This window comes from Chiroxiphia lanceolata, chromosome Z (genome assembly GCF_009829145.1).
Source record: "Chiroxiphia lanceolata isolate bChiLan1 chromosome Z, bChiLan1.pri, whole genome shotgun sequence".
In the NCBI taxonomy this organism is placed as follows: Eukaryota; Metazoa; Chordata; class Aves; order Passeriformes; family Pipridae; genus Chiroxiphia; species Chiroxiphia lanceolata.
The window spans coordinates 14,894,511-14,902,953 of record NC_045671.1 but is presented as its reverse complement, the minus strand read 5'-3'; positions in this window follow the sequence as shown (position 1 = coordinate 14,902,953).

Genomic DNA, 8,443 nt, shown 5'->3' with positions numbered 1-8,443 from the left:
AATGACACAAATGTTTGCTCTCTCAGGACTGAAAGAGTGGAAGCTAACCTGATCCTATAAAGTGCATACAACAGGACATTCTATTTATTATAAATGTCAAATGTAGGAAAAAAAAGTCTTTTTTTTTTTTTCTCTGTTTGCTGAGTATAAACCCCTGTGAAGAACCATGCAGCCTGCACAGGCACTCCGCCAGTCATGCATGAGGGTCATTTCAGCCATCACACAGAATAACTCAGGACCAAATAGTGGCTCAAAGCATGGACCTAAAACTCACGTGATGTCGTGGTTTGAAACAAAACACAGCTTGGGAATATGAGGTGGGTAGCATGGAAATGTGAATCAAACTTCACTATGTTCAGTGGCTACTCAATCTCAACAGTGTGTAAAACCAGTGTACCTTCAGCCTGCAAGTTCCCAGCTCTCTTTGAGTACACCGGAGATCCACAAAGCAGAATGGGCTTCCCCAGGGCTGCGCATCTCACACTCTCACACACAGCTCTGACATGTCATGATTCATATTTTCTCTGATCGAGTGCTTCCTGAAAAGAAAGAAGTCTTGCCATCTAGTCACTTTTATTTTTTTCAGATTAATCCTACCTTCAATTTAAATCCAAAGAATGCACCCTAAAAGGGTTTGCTGATGATACTGGGGGGAGTGGCTGACACAGCTGAAGTCTGTGCTACCATTCAGTGGGACCTTGATAGGCTGAAGAATTGGGCAGAGAGAAACTTAATGAGGTTCAACAAAGGCAAGTGTAGGGTCCAACACCGAGGGAGGAATAACCCCAAGTACCAGCACAGGTTGGGGGCTGACCTACCAGACAGCAGCTCTGCAGAGAAGGACCTCGGAGTCCTGGTGGATGACAGGTTGACTGTGAGCCGGTAGTGTGCCCTTGTGGCCAGCAGGGCCAGTGGTATCCTAGGGGCACCAGGAAGAGCGCGGCCATCAGGGCAAGGGAGCTGATCCTGCCTCTCTACTCAGCCCTAGTGAGGCCACATCTGGAGTGCTGTGTCCATTTCTGGGCTGCTGGAGAGGGTCCAGTGCAGGCCACAAAGATGAGGATCTGGAGCATCTCTCATATGGGGAGAGACTGCAGGATCTGGGCCTGTTTAGAGAAGAGAAGACTGAAAGGGGATCTCATTAATGCATATAAATATCTCAAAGGTGGGTGCCAAGAGGATGGTGCCAGACTCTTTTTGGTGGTGCCCAGCAACAGGACGAGGAGCCGGGGCCATAAACTAAAATACAAGAAATTCCACCTCAACTTATGGAAAAACTTCATGTTGAGGGTGGCAGAACACTGGAAAAGGTTGCCCAGGGAGATCAGGGAGTCTCTCTCTCTGGAAACATTCAAAATCCACCTGGACGTGTTCTTGTACAACCTGCTTTATGTGACCCTGCGTTGGCAGGGGGTTTGGATTAGATGATCTCCAGAGATTCCTTCCAACCCTAACAACTCTGTGATTCTGTGAAAGGTAGTTTAAAGCAAAACAAATAACTAGCATTTCTAGCTGAGTGTAAATGCAAATGCACTTTGTATTCTGAATTCCTAGAGAGAGGCTCTTGGATTAGGTAGTAGGTATTGGATCTCAACCTCGGCATGTCAGTCTTGGGACTCAGCCCTCTGGAGCCATGAACTCTCTTCCCAGAGGAAAGCCTGCAGGGTCAGTCATAGAAAACTGAACCCAGTTTAAGGCTTCAGTTTCTGTGCACTGCTCTCAGGGACCAGATGCTTAAAAAAGAGGTGTCAGTATTCATCTTACAGGCACTGAAATGCTCCTAAATCTAGACCTTGTTCTCCTTCAGATGGCCTCTAGCACAACAATCACAACTCTAAGAAACTCGGGCAGAGAAATGTCCAGTTAATCTGTGCTGGTGAATTTTAGATGTACCTCAAGCAATGAGCTGCCGGACCCTACAAAGACATGAGCAACCTTGGGGGAGGTGCAAAGTGCATCTGCAGCAGCCCCAAGAACAACAAACCTGACAGTGTAGGTGGTTATTGAATTAGGCACTTCCAGGATTGAGTGGTGGTTGATGAAGGTATTTTAAGTATATAATTTGGGAATTAGATGCCTAAGTGCCTCCTCGAATGTAGTCCCAAACAATCTTGTTCTACAGCTCATTGCAGCAGCCAGTATATTGACTTCACTACGCCCTGGGACACTCCTCTGCTCTGGGCTGCTTAGTGTTCATCAGGACCTTGAGATAGGGAAAAAACCCAACCCCAGCCAGATTATCTTCCTCCTTACTGATAGAGATAAGGTTCTGCTCATTGTCAGACTACTTTCAAATTGCAAACATTTGAAGAGGAAGTAAAAATGAATCAGAAAGAGTTCAAATTAACCACTGAAACAGTATTTCAATGACAGCTGTTTACGAGAGACAAAAAAGTACCTGACAGGTAAAATCTTAACAAAAGTTTTCATGAATGTTTAATGAAAGTTCTAAGCATGCAGCTAGCCAAACTGGAGTAAAGCGTGAATGCAGAAAGGATACACGTATGGCAAATTTAGACAAAAATGGAGTTGTTTCAGACAGAAAATGCCTGATGCACCAATAACAAGGAAAAAGTTGAGTCACCCCTACCCACAAACATGTAGATAATGTTGCCAGTTGCTACAGATCACAGCTCCTGCATGACAGTTTAATTCTACCAGCCCGTTTTTGCCTATTTTTCTTCGGTGTGCTTGTTCCTGCTCCAGGCAGCAGGGTGGTGATTGGCCTGTGGGAATGCAGTTCAGCAGAGGGTTGCTAGCAGAAGGATGGCATGATATTGTGTGAAGGGCAGAAGGCATGCCATGCCTCACATATGAGGTAGTGTATTTGTACCAATGCTGAGGACCACAAAGCTCAATGAGCATGTACTGTTACATTTTCTTTTCATCCTGCTTTTTCTAGTTTGGGGTTTCCTGTAGATATGCAGCTACAACTCCTACTGGGAATGTGACCTAGACTAGAGCAATGTTAGCCTCTAATCCCAGTTCAAAAAATACGTTAAGAGTGAGAAAAGTTGTTCAGATTTTGTACAAACCCCAGAATACATAGCAAATTTTTTGGAGGCTTTTCTATGCAGAAATTTTCAGACTAGTTTTCATCTGTCAGCTACATATGGAAATTTAAGTTATTAGAGCTACATAACTCCCTACGCAAACACTGGACATTCTTGTTCAGAATGAAACTTAATTTGATTTGTTTTAATTCATTATCTCAGCAAACAAAGCTAAATGGAAAAAGCATGAATCCTGAATGAGTACATGAACATAACATGGCTTTAACATGGTTTAGCTAACCTACTTTAGTTATAATTTGAATAAAATTTCCTGACTCTCCGAGTAGACAACTGTTTAAGGCCTATAAGGAATGGCAGATCATGTAAGCCTAGCTCAAGGTGCCTGGCTCACAGAGAGGGCCTCTGCATCAGGTGACTTGGCTCCCTGCACAATTTGCATACACATTTCCCAGGGAGAGAAGCAAATGGACATACAGAAATAGTCAGTGAAGGAATGAGCACTGAGGTCACGAGCACACAGCCCCCTTGAGAGCCTACGTCCTTCCTGCATAGCTTCAGGTGATGGTTTTTAAAACCTGTGGACACACATCCCAGAGTCCTCTTTGGTGGGTGGGCACTTACAGTGTGTTCTCTTAAAGAACAAGGTAATGCTGAGCCCTGACTGACCAGTGTGAATGTCACACACTCACACATCCTGCCTAGCAGTAAAGTAGCTTCCTCTATGTGGAGGGGAATCTCAGCTCCTTCAGCCTCAGAGGTTCAGGTACTATATTTCAGGAAGAAGCATCTGTGATTAGTGTGACCTAGGGCTCCTCCTTTAGTCGTGTTCTCTGAGTGCAAAAGAATGCAAGAGAGGTTGTGAGATGACCTTGAAGCCCTTTGAGCATGTAGAATTACAGAATCACAGAACATACCAGGTTGGAAAAGACCTCCAAGATCATCAAGTCCAACCCTTGATCCAACACTGCTGTGGTTACTAGACCATGGCACTAAGTGCCACATCCAGTCTCATCTTAAAAAGCTTCAGGGACAGAGAATCCACCACTTCCCTGGGCAGCCTGTTCCAATGCCTGATTACCCTCTCTGTAAATTTCCTCCTAATATCTAACCTAAACCTCCCCTGGCACAGCTTAAGACCATGCCCTCTTGTCCTACTGCTGGTTGCCTGGGAGAAGAGACCGATGCCCCCCTGTCTACAACCTCCTTTCAGGTCCTTGTAGAGAGTGATGAGGTCTCCCCTGAGCCTCCTCTTCTCCAGGCTGAACAACCCCAGCTCCCCCAGCCTCTCCTCACAGGACTTGTGCTCGAGTCCCTTCACCAGCCTTGTTGCTCTTCTCTGGACCTGCTCCAGCATCTCAATATCCTTCCTGAACTGAGGGGCCCAGAACTGGACACAGTACTCAAGGTGTGGCCTCACCAGCACTGAGTACAGGGCAAGAATCACTTCCCTGGTCCTCCTTCCACTGCTCCTGATCCAGGCCAGGATGCCATTGGCCTTCTTGGCCACCTGGGCACACTGCTGGCTCATGTTCAGCTTCCTGTCAATCCAAACTCCCAGCTCCCTCTCTGCCTGGCTGCTCTCCAGCCACTCTGTGCCCAGTCTGTAGCGCTGCATGGGGTTGTTGTGGCCAAAGTAATGTCAGAGGTTCCTCTTCCCAGGGCTGCTCCTGTATTTTAGACCAAGCAATAATGATTTATAAAAGAAAATGGACACAACTACCTTCTGTAGGATACTTCATCCTTTGGGCACTTGTGATTTCAGAATAGTCCAGAGGGAAAACTCCAGCATTCTTTAGCTTCCCTCTCTGGCTGTCAACACACAGCTCCACAATCTGTGCTTGGACTGTGAGGAAAGAGAAAATTACTTCCCCCTTGCTTCTCATCTTCCTGCCCTAACGAGTTCCAGACAGGTTTTTCTTACCACATTGGTAAACTGAGCAGTGCTCCAAGGTGCAGAGTCTGCCCTTTATCTGGTTACTCCTTTGAGAAGTTAAAGTTGTTTACTCCCCACCCCCAGGCACGGGGATGCATATTGCTCAGCTCCTTCAACCAAACACATTCCTTAACTATGGTTCAAAGTGTGACCAACCAGTTCTTGCACCAAGGCACGCTCCCTCGTCACCACATGTGCTGTGGGAGTATGGATAGCTGAGCCCAGAAACTTACCTATTTGAGACACTGTGAGACTGAAGTGTCATTGCTGACAACTACCTGGAGGAAAAGACAGGCAGAATGGGACAAGAGGTCCAGCTGCTCACCACCGCAGATGATGCATTGGCCATATTTTTATTCTGGGTTTAATGTGTATCCTTGCAACTTCAGTTTTCCTTCTGACCTTCATGTCACTCAAAATTCAGCTTAAGAGTACCCTGCCATACTGTTTAACCTTAAAGCAGAGATCCAGCTGCCTTTCAGCTCACAGATTATGAATGGATGTTGCTTGTGGAACAGCCCAAGCTGCCTGAGAGCAAATGCCTATGTTTATTCACAAGTAAGTTACAGGGAGATAGCAGGGAGGAAAAGAAAATGCATAGGCTAAATTTCTGAAATTAAAGACTCTGCTGGGGAAGGTAATTGAGCTTGAGAAGGCAGGCTTTTCTTACTGTCTAGCACTTCTTCATTAGCACAGTCTTGTTTGCATTCATCTGTTGTACAGACTGTGTTTCTACACAGCAGCTACCCGTGGGCACAACACAGAACTGGTACCACACTCTGACAGCAGGGACCTTGCCCCTGATACAATTGCTTCACAGATCCTGAACAAGGATGTAAGCAAACTTACTAAGTTCTGAAAAACTCTTCCTAATTTTCTTACAATTATATGAAGTGAAATCTACCCATGATAGATAAGCACTGCCACAGATTTGACAAAGCAATTGAATCAGCAGCATGGTCCTAACTTTCTTCCATTTAATAATTGGGGCAGTCTTCTTGCTTGCACCATTTCTCTGAGCGAAGCACAATGACAAACACCAGTTGTGGAAGAACCCTGCCAGGACAGCACTGTGGGACTCTGACAATTCTCATTTTGCAAGTGATGTTTTGTAACATTGCTCAAGTGTTTGCAACTAGACCAGAAATTGCCTGAAAAACTGAAATGCTGTTTGTGGCTCTTCCCCCTACTCACCTTAGGAAGTGTTGGGATGGAGGTGATAGGTATGGCAGCCTCCTGAAAGACAGGCAGCCAGCCCTCAAGGGTCTCTCAAGGACAGAGGAGGAACTGAATGCCTCCTACAACTCTTATCTGAGGGCTAGTGATTAAAAATGGAAGGAAGGAGGATATTCTTAAAATTATACTCTTATATATTATTTGACTACCTTAATTTTTAATTAAAAAACTGACTCTTGCTTTTTTCCCAAAGGAAAATCTTAAAAAATAGCATGGGGTGTATCAGTACCTACTGTGAGAAACACTGTCATCCTATCTCACTACAAATAAACCTTTGTACTGCCTTACCTAGCTTTTTTAATTTTTTGTGTATTTTTTATTTTCTTCCCGTGCAGCATTATTTCATCCATAAAAAATAGCTGTTAATGTCAATTGTAAGGATCAAAGACGGAAAAGGTGGAATTAAAAATTCCTGATTTTATCTTCTCACAGAATATTTTCATGCTCCTTAGAAATGTCTTTTAAAACAAAAGCAGTAAAACCAAGTTCCTTCAATTCTTCATTTCAAATGGTAATGTCATATTTCCTAAAATGGGACTTGATTTTTATTAAAATTACAGAATAGAGCTTTTTGACAGACAACTTCAAAATTCTGCATGTTAGATTTGATTGTAAATGAGCACAGGAGGGGAATACTCCGGGCTGAATGCTACTGGATTGATGGAGGGATGTAATTTCAATTCACAGAGCCTGATATTCTTCCCAGTGGAGTCAAACAAAAAAAGTCCCCCTTGATTTCAAAGTTGAACCAAATTAACTGCTTAGTTTTAAATGGAGTTGCCAAGTGGCAAGTTCTACCAGTCAGTCAGTTACAGGAGATGCCTTTTAACCTTAGAAAATTGAGAGCTTTACTGCATTTAAAAGTAATTTGTATTTAAATTAACTCAGGGTGTGTCTGAGCTCTGCTGCCAACTGCACAAGTCCGAAGTGTACTGAAATTACATTACTTATATATATATCTTATACAATTTATTTTTCTGTGTATAACACATACTATATTGCACTGTGTTACATTGAGAAATTACTGAATTACAGAAGCAGCATCTCAAACCTTAGGAAATGCCAGAAGTAAGCTAAACCATGTTGACTAATTCAGCTTTCCTGTGAATATGCATCAAAAATGTGCTCCAATGACATTGATCACATAAGATTTTTCTGAGAAGGCCTTTCTCTTTCCATTCATCGAATGAAAAGTACCTGACTGAGATTCCTCTAGAGACTTATTTTACCTCACTACTACTCTACATGTGGCCCTATCCCCATTATTTCCTGAATAATATTCCTACTTAATTCTGAAGGTTAAGTATTAATTTCCTTAGGAGGGTTTGAGTTTTTTTTTTTTTTACTAAATCAACAACTGAAAACTAATTACTTCAAGGACTTTGTATTTGCAACATTCCAGCAATATAAGACGGGTTTACTATTCCCCTTTTCCAGCTCACAGATTACAAGTGCCCACTAATTTGTCCTAGTCTACTTAAAGTAATTAGCATCTGATTATTTTTTTCCAGAGTACTTTGCATTTTGAAGCCCTCTTCATAGCAGAATTTCCATAGCCATTGGTGAAAATTTTGAATGTCCAGCACTTTAATCAGAGTAAGTCCTGGGTTTAAACTCAAGCCTATACCAAATGGAGAGCATGCAAATTATTTATTTTATGTGGGTTATATTGGACAGAAACTTGGGGAGAGGCAGGGACAGAGTCGAGCTCTCTAAGCACCACTGTGCAGGATGACAGAAACCTGTACTTGATCTTCACTCTGCCTCTCTCTCACTGTTCAGAGTACAACTGATGCTGCAAAAGAAGTAAGGATTATATAGATGATACCCTCCCTGAAAGACCTTAGTTGACTAGGAGAATGCTGTATATCATGCGCACTTAATCAGAAAGGGAAGTGATGCAAAAAGTTCTTGGACCACGTATCATGATGTGCCTTGATATACCAGTTACACAGGTAACTTCAATTCTGAAATTTCCTTTCCTTTTTTTTTTTAATGTTTTGAATTTTCTACTGTGTTATCAATCTTAGTATTCTTTAATACAGTTGAGGTTTGTTGTTTTGTTGTTTTTGTTGTTTTTTTCTAATGTGTGGAATTTCCTAAATTGATCTCTTCTTCTCTTCACAAGAAAAAAACACATAATAGAACACATGGAGCCCTACAAAACCCACTGACAGAGCCTGCATTATGGCATTTCATTCAGTCCTGAAATCTACAGCTCATCAACAGTTTTCAACTGCCATGAGACCTTTGACCATTG